This window comes from Salvelinus fontinalis, chromosome 11 (assembly GCF_029448725.1).
Source record: "Salvelinus fontinalis isolate EN_2023a chromosome 11, ASM2944872v1, whole genome shotgun sequence".
Lineage (NCBI taxonomy): Eukaryota > Metazoa > Chordata > Actinopteri > Salmoniformes > Salmonidae > Salvelinus > Salvelinus fontinalis.
The window spans coordinates 23,649,158-23,664,847 of record NC_074675.1 but is presented as its reverse complement, the minus strand read 5'-3'; the positions used below and the strand labels follow the sequence as shown (position 1 = coordinate 23,664,847).

General features: G+C 43.7%; 1 long non-coding RNA gene across 1 annotated transcript in view; it reads right to left on the bottom strand.

The window, feature by feature from the left end:
* The window catches only part of LOC129865332 (uncharacterized), a 27,289-nt gene extending 11,599 nt beyond the window's left edge, over positions 1 to 15,690 (bottom strand). The window contains exons 1-2 of the long non-coding RNA XR_008761351.1: positions 14,849 to 15,690; positions 13,738 to 13,972 (exon numbers count right to left, since the gene is read on the bottom strand). This is a non-coding gene — a long non-coding RNA (uncharacterized LOC129865332). The remainder of the gene's footprint in view (positions 1 to 13,737; positions 13,973 to 14,848) is intronic.

Here is a 15,690-nt window from a genome sequence, read left to right as displayed (position 1 = left end):
AAGTTTATTACTAGTACAGGGGCAGGCAAAATGACAGGTCAAGGGCAGGCAGAGGTCAGTAATCCAGAGAGTGTAAAAGGTCCAGAACGGCAGGCAGTCTCAGGGTCAGAGCAGGCAGTATGGTAAAAACCGTGAAAACTAGAACAGCAAGGGGGAAACCGCTGGTAGGTTTCACAAAACAAAACAAACTGTCAACAGACAAACAGAACACAGGTATAAATACACAGGATAATGGGGAAGATTGGAGACACCTGGAGGGGGGTGGAGACAAGCACAAAGACAGGTGAAACAGATCAGGGTGTGACATTAACAGTGTCCAAACAGTTTGTTTTCATTCCTACATAGAATGATTTGTATTGAACCCCTAATAAATCATCATAATCGGTAACACTTATTTGGTTAGTCCATCTGTAGATGCTCTACAGACTATCTACCAACAATAAACATAGCCCTTATCCTGGCTCTAAACTTAACCCTTTGCCTAACCCTACGCGTAACCTTAGCAAGCAGTTGATTATCAACAGATAGTTTGTTGATAGTATGACCATCTGTAGTCCATCCGTAGAAGCTCTATCTGGGCTATCCAAATCAAGTGTGACCTCATAATCCGTTAGATGTCATGTTAACAGTTGTGTTCATGTTAAATGCACCAATGCAACTGTTTACCGATTTACAGAATTGCCATTGGATTTAAGATTGTCAAAGAAAGTTGACTTCGTAGGCGAGATCCTGTTTTGTCTTAGCGGATATATTATGTAGGCTACAGAAGACTATCCCCAGTCCACCCATTTCCCCTAGTCACACAGTGGTAGGTAAACCTCCTTATCTCATTCCAGTGCGACCAGAGGGAGACCGTAGTCAGTAAGCTGTCCTTGTCACCCCGCCTTATTATCAGTTAAACATGGATTTAGAGGCCCCTAGTGTATGCTTCAGCCACACGTCCTCAGCCACTGTAGAGAATACTGAGTTTGACTTTCAATATGGCCACTATGAGAGTATAGGCTATGGACGATATGTGAGTCTGGGGGGGGGGTTTAAAACTTATTACCCAGAAAGCGGTCCAACCAGTGTGAGCTATGACTGTGTCCAACACCATTCATACCACACCATTCATTACCATCAATAACCGTAATAATATTTGCACTGCACCTGGAATTGCTTTTCCTTTTTATATTTCAGTAGGATTTATGTTGTGAAATGTGTGTGTGAATGTATGTATGTACACCTGTGTGTGTGCGTGGCATGCTTGCCTGTGTGTGTGTGTAAGCGTTTCAACCATGTTTGAATACCGAAGGGATCCCGCCAGCAGCCCGGCCTAGACCCTGTAGTGAGTGGTCAGCAACCATGTTCCAGTGATATTAGTGAATTGATTTATATGTTGAGAAACACTGTGCACTTCCTCTAATAGAGCTTTAAGACAGGATGATGGAGAACTCCTCTGGATAGGCTGCATTGCTGCATTTCTCCACCGTTAAAAGCAGCTGAATTTATTGTCGCTCTGATGTGATGAATTAAGCGCTCGGGCAAATTTAGCTCGTGACTTTTCTCATACTAATCAACAAAGCAGGCCAAGCCAAATATGTATACCCACACTGATCCCTCAGAACAGGTGTGTTTGGTTCAATACAAGAGGCAAATCAACATCGGGCTTGGGTCACAGTTCCACATTTCACCTCTTTGAGAAAGCCATACCGAAAGCAGTCAATGAAGCTATGGGATACTGTGGCCTGCCAAAAAACATTCTGGTGATTTTTAAGCCCAAAATCAGCCCAGTCTATTTGCATATGGACCACATGTACAATACTGCTGATTGGCTGGGAGATAATTGGACCCCCTCAGCCAGATGACAACAGACTGATTGACCTGCGTTGACATTCTCGACATTGTCGGACTAAGTCCTCCACCCGCTTGGAGAAATCATAGCCAATCAACCAGAGATATGCAAAGGCACATCTGGAGGATCTTGAGAGCTGAGACTGTAAGGGAGAGGGTTCAGCTGCCCTAACAGGCCACCCTGTCTTGATCTGAAAACCATCCACTCTGTAGAAGAGAGGCGCCGGAGAGCCCAGACATGACTAATTTCGAGAACTAAATAGCTTTCACTTGAAAAGGCAAGACGGTGTTATGACACAAACCCCTCGCAGTGTGAGAAGTTAGTCTATCCCCAAAAAATAGAATGGAATGATGCAGCAAAACTTTTGGGCCCACCATCGCTACCGTCTGCATTTTTCCTGCTTTAAACCAAACCCCTTTGTCAATTTTGTTGTGGCTCTCACCTTGTAGCCCTTGTGAGTACACATGTAAAACTGGAAATAAAATCGGAGTCCCGTAGTCACACTCTCCCTCTCTTAGAGTTTCTCTGAGTGAAGGGGCCTCTTGCCACTCTCGGGATCTTCGGAGCTGGTCTGTGCCACAGGGAGCGGATTTCTTATTTGTTGCATCAGTGATTTGGACTGAGCTGAGAGAAGAGGAGGAAAAGAGAGAAGTCGAAGCAGAGGAGGGGAGGACAGGGGCCCTCCAGGACTAGCAGTGTCCCTGACCTTCAGGAACTTTATTGGCTTTCACAAATGGCTCTGCAGGGTGTCATCTCCAGCTAGTCTTAGCCACTACTGGCCCGACGCCACCTCCACCACCACTAACCCCTTTAATTATTACAGCTGTAGGCCCGGTTTACCATATCTGAACCGGAGCTGAGGCCATTATAACGTGGACGCAGCACTTTTCTGTGGCATCTTGCAGTTTACGTCTTTTAAAAAAAATCCAATGACTTGTTTGTTTTCAGCCTTCATATGAACCTGCTGGGTCTGCATAGGCCTACAATGAGTTATTTATTGAGAATGATTAAACATAATGACCTGATAATCGCTGTTACTTTGACTACCACTGGTACAAATAGCTCATCTTTTGGATGAACGCCAGCCTTCGGGTACAGCAGCAGAGAAACTAATATAGATGACTATCATTTTTACCTGGTGACTTTTCTGGCTTTCTCCTCCTCCCCTTCTCTCTACTCCTCTCCACGCCTTCTCCTCTACCTCTCCTCACAATCTTGGTGGTTCTATTACCCATTCTCCACCTCTCTCGCCGTCTTTCTCTACATCCCGTTCTCTCTCCTCTTTCCTCCCTTTGTTTCTCTCACTCCCTCTCTCTGGTTCTCCTTCTCGCTGCCTCTCTCCCACACTATCTCTCCCCCTCCTTCTTTCTCTCCCCCTCTATCGCTCCCTTCCTTTCTCTCCCTCCCTCTCTCAGGAGAGTTATTCATAGAGGGACTCTGAATAGGGTTTCAAGGTTAAGTGGCAGTGTGTTCGGCGGTCGTGCTGAGTTGTGTTCTCTGTGTCTGTTCTCTGTACCGTGGGGGGGTTAGCCTATCACGTCGTCGCACAACAAACAGGGGGGCAGTGCCTGGCCCTGGAGTGAGAAACGCAATAAGAGGCAATCAATAGGCTTCAATATGGTCCGCCGCAGGCTGGAAATGAAACTCAATTTTATTTCGCAATCTGGTGCATTTATTAGATGAGCGGATATTGATGGAGAAAATAGCCCTGATGGTGCTCTGTCCAATACACACACGAGCTACGAGCTGGGTCTGGTTTATAGGCAGATTTCTTGAGCCAGGACGAGATGAGAGACAGTGTCTTTTGTTAATGGATGCTATACTGTAAATAGATCCTTAAACAAATACTATGTAGATGTACACAAAACATCAATTAGATTAGATACTTCTCAGAAAAGTCCGTTATCACCTTCCCTTCCTCACGCCCTACTGGTTGAATCAACGTTGTTTCCACGCCATTTCAATGAAATTACGTTGACTCAACGTGGAATAGACATTGAATTGACGTCTGTGCCCATTGGGACATCGGACGTCTGTTTTTTTTACTACTCTTTCCTCCTAACCCTTCAAGCATATACCTGTGGACAGTAACCAAAGTAGAGACCTTCCTTCCATGTAGCGACTTTGGTTAATCAAGAGTCACAGCCCCACAGCAGATGCTGGAAGTGAACGTCCATCCCACAGATCCCGCAGGGCCTATCAGGAGTTAACACGATTAAAGTGGATCAAGGCTGATTGTGCCTAATTCACCAGTTAAGTAATCAGGAATACTATAGCAGATGGTGCTCTGCTCTCAATCCACTATCCAGTTCTACACTTTGCTTTCATCCTCCTCTCTGTCCCCCCCCCCCCCCTTCCCCACCACCACCGCGCACACACACTTTCCCTCTCTCTATCAACCAAGGACAGGGTCAGGGGGTCGAGATGTGTGGATGGTTCTTGTGTCTGGCTGTGCTGTTGGGCACTAAGATATGGTGTTATTACAGGTCCCGGGGTCTGTGGTAGTGGTGGTGGTGGTGTCAGTGACTGCGGTGATGGGATTGTTTGTGAATGTGGCTATTGGTTGTGTATATTGGTTGTGGTATAAAGCCAAGGTAAAAAAGCTGCATGTTTAAGTCATGTCAGGGAGAATTTTAGCTAACCCTTAATCTAATTCTACTAACCTGCTATGTTCGTTTCTATGAACCTGCTGCATACGTTCTCCTGACCTGCTACAAAAAGTAAATTCTGTCCATAGTTGTATAGCTTACTATCTAAAACCGGTGGATTTAGTGTTGTGTTGAGAGGAAGATGGTGGGCATCCGAGTATTGAGCTCTCCTATGATGACTGCATGCACATCAACTGACCTGGAACCAGTAGCACATTAACCCTCTACAGCCCCTCTAATGGTTCGACAGGTCTCACCACTGATCCAGGATGAATTATGACCCTGGTTGGATGACGTACTGTATCTAAAGCATGATTCACAATGCTGAACTGGCCTGATTACTCATTTGCCATAGCTGCTGTATTTTTGTTTTTATTTATTTTTGTTTTTTTTATTTAACCTTTTATTTAACTCAGCAAGTCAGTTAAGAACAAATTCTTATTTACAATGACGGCCTATCAAAAGGCTAAAGGCCTCCTGCGGGGACGGGGGTCTGGGATAAAAAATAAATACAATATAAATATAGGACAAAACACACATCACAACAAGAGAGACAACACAACATAAAGAGAGACCTAAGACAACCACATAGCAAGGCAGCAACACATGAGAACAGCATGGTAGCAACACAACATAACAACATGGTAGCGACATAACATGGCAGCATCACAAAACATGGCACGAACATTATTGGGCACAGATTGACTCTTTGAATGAAGAGATTGAGATAAAACTGTCCAGTTTGAGTGTTCGTTGCAGCTCGTTCCAGTCGCTAGCTGCAGCGAACTGAAAAGAGGAGCGACCCAGGGATGTGTGTCCTTTGGGGACCTTTAACAGAATGTGACTGGCAGAACTGTTGTTGTATGTGGAGGATGAGGACTGCAGTAGATATCTCAGATAGGGTGGAGTGAGGCCTAAGAGGGTTTTATATATAAGCATGAACCAGTGGGTCTTGCGACAGGTATACAGAGATGACCAGTTTACAGAGGAGTATAAAGTGCATTGATGTGTCCTATATGGAGCATTGGTGGCAAATCTGATGGCCGAATGGTAAAGAACATCTAGCCGCTCAAGAGCACCCTTACCTGCCGATCTATAAATTATGTCTCTGTAATCTAGCATAGGTAGGATGGTCATCTGAATCAGGGTTCGTTTTGGCAGCAGGGTGAAAGAGGTGCAATTATGATAGAGGAAACCAAGTCTAGATTTAACTTTAGCCTGCAGCTTTGATATGTGCGGAGAGAAGGACAGTGCACCGTCTAGCCATACCCCCAAGTACTTGTATGAGGTGACTACCTCAAGCTCTAAACCCTCAGAGGTAGTAATAACACTTGTGGGAAGAGGGGCATTCTTCTTACCAAACCACATGACCTTTGTTTTGGAAGTGTTCAGAACAAGGCTAAGGTTAGAGAAAGCTCGTTGGACACTAAGACAGCTTGTTGTAGACCATTGCATCACACAATCCGGGGAGGGGCCAGCTGAGTATAAGACTGTATCATCTGCATATAAATGGATGAGACAGTGTCCTACTGCCTGAGCTATGTTGTTGACGTAAATTGAGTAGAGCATGGGGTCTAGGATCGAACCATGGGGTACTTCCTTGGTGACAGGCAGTGGCTGAAACAGCAGATTTTATGACTTTAAACACTGCACTCTTTGTGAGAGGTAGTTGGCAAACCAGGCCAAAGACCCCGCAGAGACACCAATACTCTTTAGCCGGCCCACAAAAATGGAATGGTCTACCGTATCAAAAGCTTTGGCCAAATCAATAAAAATAGCAGCACAATATTGCTTAGAATCAAGGGCAATTGAGGACCTTTAAGGTTGCAGTGACACTTAGAATCAAGGGCAATGGAGGACCTTTAAGGTTGCAGTGACACTTAGAATCAAGGGCAATGGAGGACCTTTAAGGTTGCAGTGACACTTAGAATCAAGGGCAATGGAGGACCTTTAAGGTTGCAGTGACACTTAGAATCAAGGGCAATTGAGGACCTTTAAGGTTGCAGTGACACTTATAAATAAAGGGCAATGGAGGACCTTTAAGGTTGCAGTGACACTTAGAATCAAGGGCAATTGAGGACCTTTAAGGTTGCAGTGACACTTAGAATCAAGGGCAATTGAGGACCTTTAAGGTTGCAGTGACACTTAGAATCAAGGGCAATGGAGGACCTTTAAGGTTGCAGTGACACTTAGAATCAAGGGCAATGGAGGACCTTTAAGGTTGCAGTGACACTTAGAATCAAGGGCAATTGAGGACCTTTAAGGTTGCAGTGACACTTAGAATCAAGGGCAATGGAGGACCTTTAAGGTTGCAGTGACACTTAGAATCAAGGGCAATTGAGGACCTTTAAGGTTGCAGTGACACTTAGAATCAAGGGCAATTGAGGACCTTTAAGGTTGCAGTGACACATCCATAACCTGAACAGAAACCAGATTGCATACCAGAGAGAATACTATAGACATCAAGAAAGCCAGTCAGTTGATTATTGACAAGTTTTTCCAACACTTTTGATAAACAGAGCAAAATAAAAATAGGCCTATAACAGTTAGAATCAGCTTGATCTCCCCCTTTAAATAAAGGACGAACCATGGCTGCCTTCCAAGCAATGGGAACCTCCCCAGAAAGGAGAGACAGGCTTGGCAATGATAGGGGCAGCAACCTTAAAGAAGAAAGGGTCTAAACCATCTGACCCAGATGATAGTTTTTTGGGGTCAAGTTTCATGAGCTCCTTTGGCATCTCGGACTCAGTGACTTCCTGCGGGAAAGGGAAAAAGAGGGAGAGGCATCGGGGGTAGTCACATTAGAAGGAGTGAGAGATGAGGAAATGTTCAACGGGCAAAGAGGCATGGCTGAGTCAAATAGGAATCCTGACTTAACTTCTCTGCGCTACGGATCCCTTTAGCGGGATCATTTTCCTAAACAACCGCTGAATTGCAGGGCGCAAAATATTACTAACAATATTTATAATCATGCAATCACAAGTGAAATATACCAAAACACAGCTTAGCTTGTTGTCAATCCACCTATCGTGTCAGATTTAGAAAATATGCTTTGCAGCGAAAGCAATCCAAGCTTTTGTGAATGTATCAATCAATGCTACAACAGCTATACCCAAATTAGCATGGTCACGAAAGTCAGAAAAGCAATAAAATTAATAGTTTACCTTTGATAATCTTCGGATGTTTGCACTCACGAGACTCCCAGTTACACAACAAATGTTCTTTTTGTTCGATAAATATTACTTTTATAACAAAAAAAATGCCATTTGGGTTGCGAGTTATGTTCAGAAAACCAAAGCCTCGTTCCGTTGGACGAAAATTCCAAAAAGTATCCGGAATGGTCGTAGAAACATGTCAAATGTTTTTTATAATAAATCCTCAGGTTGTTTTTAACAAACATAATCGATAATATTTCAACCGGACCGTAACCTATTCAATAAGAGAGAAAAAGAAAATGGAGAGCTACCCCTCTCGCGCGCAGGAACTAATCAGAGGACACCTGACTAGTTTTGAAAAATCTCGCTCTTTTTTTCAAAATAAAAGCCTGAAACTATGTCTAAAGCCTGGTCACAGCCCGAGGAAGCCATTGGAAAATGAATCTGGTTGATACCCCTTTAAATGGAAGAAAGACGGGCCAGGAAACACAGATTATTTATTTTTTTAAATCACTTCCGGGTTAGATTTTCTTAGGTTTTCGCCTGCAGAATCAGTTTTGTTGTACTCACAGACAATATTTTGGAAACTTTGGAGTGTTCCTAATCTGTAAATTATATGCATATTCTATGATCTGGACCTGAGAAATAGTCTGTTTACCTTGGGAACGTTATTTAAAAAATAAAAATAAATCTGACCCCTAGCGTCAAGAGGTTAATGAAGTGGTGATTTAAAGAGCTTAGCCATGTGCTTCTTGTCAGTAACAACCACAGCATCAACATTAACGGACATGAGCAGCTGTGAGGAGGGTTTATTCTCCAGGTCTTTAACCGTTTTGCAGAACTTCTTGGGGTTAGACCCACAGAGAGAGAACTGCTCCTTAAAGTAACTAACTTTGGCCTTCTGGGTAGCCTGAGTGCACTTATTTCTCATTTGCCTGAACGATAGCCAGTCAGCCTGAGTATGCATGTGCCAAGCCTTTCGCCAAATGCAATTCTTGAGGTGGAATTACTCTGCAAGATCACGGTCGAACCAGGGGTTGAACCTGTTTTTAATTCTCATTTTCTTTATGGTGGCGTGTTCGTTAACAATACCACTGAAAATATAAAAAAATAAGGTCCCAAGCGTCTTCGACAGAGGGGATCAAGCTGATTCTGTACCATTTTACAGTGTGAAAGGACAGTGTGAAAGGGAAAAATCAGAGAAACCACAGTGTGCAGTTTGTTCGGGCCTATCAAGTGAATCAGGTATAATGGTCTCGTTGGTATCACCACTGATCCAGGGTGAGTTATGGCCATGGTGGGATGACGCACTGTATCTAAAGTCTGACGGGGACTCATCAGGTTGGGGTTTGTCCAACAGATAACTGTCTCCATCTGTAACCCAGCATGCATCTCTTTAGAAATCTAATGGCACATTAAGGGACAACAACCTTGAAATCCAAACAAGTCTCTCTTCATAGAACTCCCCATTACTAATCTGTTGTCAGGGAGGGACACCAATATGGTGAGTTCGGGGAGGAGGAGAAGGAGGAGGCGTGAGTTACTGGTTTGAACTCTCTTCCTGTCCGTGCTCATTTTCAGCATCAAATTACCTCGCGAGTGCATCACCGTGCAATAACTGTAAATCACCAAATGAGAAGAAATTATTTTGCAATTTCTAAAGGGCAAAAGAGCTCAGCCGATGAATTACAAGGTAGGGGATCTAACTGAAGCAAAAGACTAATTAGGAGACATCAATAACCAAGCGTGGAAGAGAGCTGTCCACGTCCAGCAGACCAAAGGTTAATAGATAAAAGGATAGTGATCCCACTCCATGGGTTTTCAGTGACACCCGCTTTGACTCTGAATATTCAACGATTTTTGTATTCATCCCTTTGACATGTTGTCAAAATGGAAATCTATTATTTGAATTGAAAGCAGTCAAGCACTTGCTTTCATAATTGAGTGTGAGAAGGTGTTTGTGATTTTTGTCAAAGACAGGTGTTCTCTGTAGGCAGGGCGGATGCAACTTGAGGGTGTTATTTTGGAAGATATTATACATCATTTTTTCCCCCTGGTTGTTACAGCGACTGCTTGACTGGTTGAGAGAGGAAATGATTTGTACAGCTGAATGAGTAAGCCACTGATGAGAAGTAAGGCTAATTATAATTGTTTCTATGATTGTAGTTCTTGGCACCTTAAATATTGAATTAGTTAATGTTATATCATTGTCTTAATTTTCTCCACAGAGCAGTGAAGATCACTTCTCTTGGGTATTTTGGCAGCGCAAGAAGATCAGACTTATCAAGCACATTTTCATTATGTGATTATCCTTGCTGATTTACGCATTAAATACTAGATATGGTCTGTGGTTTGTGTATTACTCAGGGGAATGCAAATCAATTGGATGTGCAATGTAGTAAACTGAATTTCAACCCAACAATATCCCTCTCTTCATCTGTGTTTGGGAAGACATCCACAAGTCAAAGTGACTTTGTATTGTCATGGTCCTTTCTGTTGTTGGCTGTGTCTGTAGAGAGTGAGAGAGACTGCATCTGAAGGGCCATTCTCCGAAGACAGACAGACATGACATTAGACATACACACATTCCCACAGGTGAGGGAATGACACAGCTGGGGGATATCGAATGCATGAAACCGGAGCGTTTGTCTGGAATGTGATTACCATTTTGATTACTCTTTTCATTTCTTCCTCTGGATTATCTATGAGATTTTCATTTGTTACATGTCTATCAGCTGCTATAAATCATATTTTTTTCTGATGAATCCAGTGCCTTTTTTCCTGGTCTAGCTAGTCATCGGCTTTTTCTTTTGGGTGCAATAACTGGGGAAAGCAGAGAATTCAAATGCCAGTCACATCATCTGAATATCACGGTTTAAAAGGTTACATGTGGGCAGAGCCTGGAGCTGAGCAGTAGTCTGTGATTGTGCTTCAGGAAGAGACTCGAAGTCAGACCAGAACAACCTTCAGCAATACAGAGGCAGACCAGAACATCCTTCAGCAATACAGAGGCAGACCAGAACATCCTTCAGCAATACAGAGGCAGACCAGAACATCCTTCAGCAATACAGAGGCAGACCAGAACATCCTTCAGCAATACAGAGGCAGACCAGAACATCCTTCAGCAATACAGAGGCAGACCAGAACATCCTTCAGCAATACAGAGGCAGACCAGATCATCCTTCAGCAATACAGAGGCAGACCAGATCATCCTTCAGCAATACAGAGGCAGACCAGAACATCCTTCAGCAGCACAGAGGCAGACCAGAACATCCTTCAGCAGCACAGAGGCAGACCAGACCATCCTTCAGCAGCACAGAGGCAGACCAGACCATCCTTCAGCAGCACAGAAGCAGACCAGACCATCCTTCAGCAGCACAGAGGCAGACCAGAACATCCTTCAGCAGCACAGAGGCAGACCAGAACATCCTTCAGCAGCACAGAGGCAGACCAGAACATCCTTCAGCAGCACAGAGGCAGACCAGAACATCCTTCAGCAGCACAGAGGCAGAACAGAACATCCTTCAGCAGCACAGAGGCAGACCAGGGATAGGGTAACAATGCAGCTACTGACGGTAAATAACTGTTGTATTTCAAGAGTATTTCTTGTTAGAGAGAACAAAATGCTACAGTAAACTGGAAAGTGGTGACAGTACTGATGGAAAATGAAATGGCCGCCATAAATAATGCCAATGTATTTACTGCCCTTGTAAAAAATTATGATGGAATAGATTTGAACCCTGAATGCATAGTAAAATGAGTTGAAGGATATATGGCGGATGGCTAACTGACTGTAATTGTACCTTAGCAATAGGCCTTTCCTTTAGAGTGTGTATGTGGAGTAGTAAAGATAAGGTTATCTATTGTAGAGGGGTGTTCGGATGGCTGACATACTGTATGGGAGTATTCCTGTAGAGGAAGTCATTGCTGCTACCCGCAAGGATAGCCAGCCTGGCACTTGATGACCTTGTTGAATTCACTGGCACACTCTCGCACTCTTGCTGAGACACACACGCACATATACATACACACACACACACACACATGGATACGTACACACGCACACTCACGCAGACCAGCCACACACTCGCATGCATGCACGCTCACATACATACACACACACACACACACACATAAACACACCAGCCAAGAGATCTGTCCTCAGTGTTATCAGCAACCAGAAGCCACAGACAAGGAAGCTCTGTGAAGTACTGTCTACTCTACATCTACATAGATTTGGCTGTGTTCTACGATCCTCTCATGTTAATACACAGTTATCTATTTTCTGCCTCACACAGCTGCCCTTTACATCCTTTTATCAGGTAAAGATCACAGAATGTTATAAAAATCCCCCCTTTCACAGAAAGCACAATACTTCCATCCACACTGTTCTGTGATCTTGGCATAAGGATACACTCATCATTTGTGTAATTACGATCCCGAGGATAGATCTGTCAGATGAAAATGAGGGTCCCTCACCTTGGCTACTGTACTGTAGCGCTGATAGAAAAACAGCTCCTTTGAAATAAACCTAATTAAAAGAGGGTGCGCTGATTGGGGAGTGTAATGAGAAAGCCGGTGGTTGGTGGGGGAGATGGGAAAACAAGTTAAAAGGTTCCTGTTTTAGAAGAGCGAGAAGACCGCCTGAATGGTGGGGGACGCTCCAGTCATGGGAAGGAGCCAATCAGCTTGCTCTCTCCCTCTGAGCCGCTTGGCAACAACCTCCTCGGCAAAGGCAAGCGTCTGTGTGTGGGAGGAGTGTGTGCGCGTGTTAATCATATGACAGCCAGTACATGCCCCCACTCCTCTGTATTCAGGTATTGTATGAGAGCCAGCTGTTTAATGCACTCAGGTTAGACAAAACACACACACAGGCGCGCGCACACCCACACTTTAATTTGTGCTATAAAATGCATGATTCAGGGGTGACCACTTTCATCCCATGATTGACAGATAAATGGATGACCTCATGAATTGATAATGAAGGTCCAGCTATAAGTAGACATGGCACTACGGTCTGTATAGTTGGGACCAGAATATACAATGAACCTTTACAAGCTACAGTATAAACTGATAGTCCCATATGGAAAACATAAAGAAGACTTGAACAAGACTCTTATGTTCTACCTGCAGCGAATACACATACAAGATTTATAGAAGATTCTTGTAATAGCTGACTTACTGTTTGCGTTGCATGTATTGTGTTACAAACCATACAAGAGACATGTAAGCTAAGCCTTCTAAGGTGGGAAAATCACCACAGTCACGTATTTAAATCAAACGAAATGTATTTATAAAGTCATGTATTTATCACGCCCTGATCTGTTTCACCTGTCCTTGTGATTGTCTCCACCCCCCTCCAGGTGTCGCGCATCTTCCCTATTATCCCCTGTGTATTTATACCTGTGTTCTCTGTCTGTTTGTTGCCAGTTCGTCTTGTTCGTTCAAGCTGACCAGCGGTTTTCCTGTCAGCTCCTTTCGTTTCCCATCCTCTCTTTGCTAGTCCTCCCGGTTTTGACCTTTGCCTGTCCTGACCCTGTACCCGCCCACCTGACCTCTCTGCCTGACCCTGAGTCTGCCTGCCATCCTGTACCTTTGCTCCATCTCTGGATTACTGAACCCTGCCTGTCCCTGACCCTGAGTCCGCCTGCCGTCCTGTACGTTTGCCCTACCCTGGATTTTCGACCCCGGCCTGCCTTGACCTGTCTTTGCCTGCCCCTGTTGTTACAATAAACAGTGTTACTTCGACAGTCTGCATCTGGGTTTTACCCTGATTCCTGATAAAGCCTTTTTTACGTCAGCAAATGTCACAAAGCGCTTATACACTATGCAATTGTGTTTGCCACATAAAGGCATTTACGTTAACACGTATACAAATACACCACTGACATATAATCGGCCGGAAAAGATTCTTATTTTGATTTTGATTATTCTTTTCCATATGGATTTATATACGTCCTTTATCATACATGTATCAAGGTTAGTCCTATTGAGATACTGAGATCTCCATTCTATAAGGAAACCCAGGGCAAGAGGAAGTATAATAATGTATTAACCAGTGTAAAAAGGCTACGAAAGGGTACAGAATATTCTCACTCACCAGCATATTAAGGGAATGAAAGGGTGTTCAGCACATGATATAAGTAAACTCCAGTATTGGCCCCTGTATCTCTCCCTTCCTGTCAGGGTGGCTGTGTTTTGGGCTCCTAGGCAATGTTTCTAAAGAGGAGATGAAGTCGGGTTTCCCACTGAGGCGTTGGCTCCACTGCCAGAGTGCTAGCTGGCTCGTGCTGCTCACTCACAGGTGTCTTCCAATGCACCCTGGCCTCCTGTATCTGGCAGATACACACAAACAGTTGTCAGCCTCAATGGGGGCCTGTGTGTGTCACTGGCCTCCATCATGGGAGAGAGGGAGGGAGGGAGAGGGGGGGAGAGGGGAGGGTAGTGTAATTAGTGTAATGTGTGTGCGTGTACATGCTTCACTGTGTGTACATATAAGTCACACATAGAGTAGTAGCTACAATGCATCTGTGCCCAAGATGAAAAATGCGCACCACTTGATTAAGGTCCAGAAAACATTATGTATGGACACCCTTATGGTTTCCGTCAGAGTTACGTAGACTGATGGGTTTCTGTTTTACAAAGATTAATTCAACAAACTATTTCATTGGTCTGTTAAATGATTATATCATCAGATTTAAAACAAAAATGCATATATTTTCTCCTGGCAAACAAACCTTGTTTTCATAAATTCAGTGCAGTAGATCTGCGTCTGTTAAAAGTTTACAGAAATGCAAATGATGCAAAATCTAATTTTATTGGTCGGTTGTAGCGGTGTAGCGAAATGCTTGTGTTTCTAGCTCCAACAGTGCAGTAGTATCTAACAATTTCACAACAATACACACACATTTAAAGTAAAGGAATAGAATTAATAATATATAAATATTTGGACGAGCAATGTCGGAGCAGCATACACTAAAATACATTAGAATAGAATACAGTATATACATATGAGATGAGTAATGCAAAATATGTAAACATTATTAAAGTTACTAGTGTTCCAATTATTAAAGTGCCCATTGATTTCAAGTTTATATATATAGGGCAGCAGCCTCTAAGGTGCTAGTTTTGGCTATTTAACAGTTTGATGGCTTTGAGATAGAAGCTGTTTTTCAGTCTCGCGGTCCCAGCTTTGATGCACCTGTACTGACCTTGCCTTCTGGATGATAGCGGGGTGAACAGGCAGTGGCTCGGTGGTTGTTGTCCTTGATGATCTTTTTGGCCTTACTCTGACATTGGTAGCCTTAGGTGTCCTGAAGGGCAGGTAGTTTGCCCCCGGTGATGCGTTGGGCAGACCGCACCACCCTCCGGAGAGCCCTGCAGTTGTGGGCGGTGCAGTTGCCGTACCAGGCGGTGATACAGCCCAACAGGATGCTCTCAATTGTACATCTGTAAAAGTTTGTGAGGGCTTTAGGTGCCAAGACAGAAAAAAAATTGCTGTTGTGCCTTCTCCACCACACTGTTTGTGCGGGTGGAACATTTCAGTTTGTCAGTGATGTGTACGCCGAGGAACTTGAAGCTTTCCACCTTCCTCACTGCGGTCCCGTCGATGTGGATAGTGGGGTGCTCCCTCCTATAGCAAATGATATTGAATTCATAATTCAATATACTTTGCTATAAATTACAGACGCAAGAACACAGTAGAGTAGTTTCAGAAGTGACAGAAGCACCAATGTGCTATTCCCAAGGCGCTCTGTACAGTATAGTGCATAAAGACCTGCCATTCCATTCAGTTTAGTGGTAAATAACTGCCACCTGCTGGTGAAAAATAAAAACTACAGTCTGCTTGACATTACTCAGACATCCTCTTAGAAAATGTCAATGTTTTAAAAAATATATAAAGATGAAGACATAAATACACAATTCTAACCTGTTTAAAATAATGTAATATACAAAGCAATCAAATACCACCTATTATAAATGTAGATTATACAGCAGTACAGTACAGTATCCCTTCACCCCTTCACATCCACTTCACATCCACTGCATCATT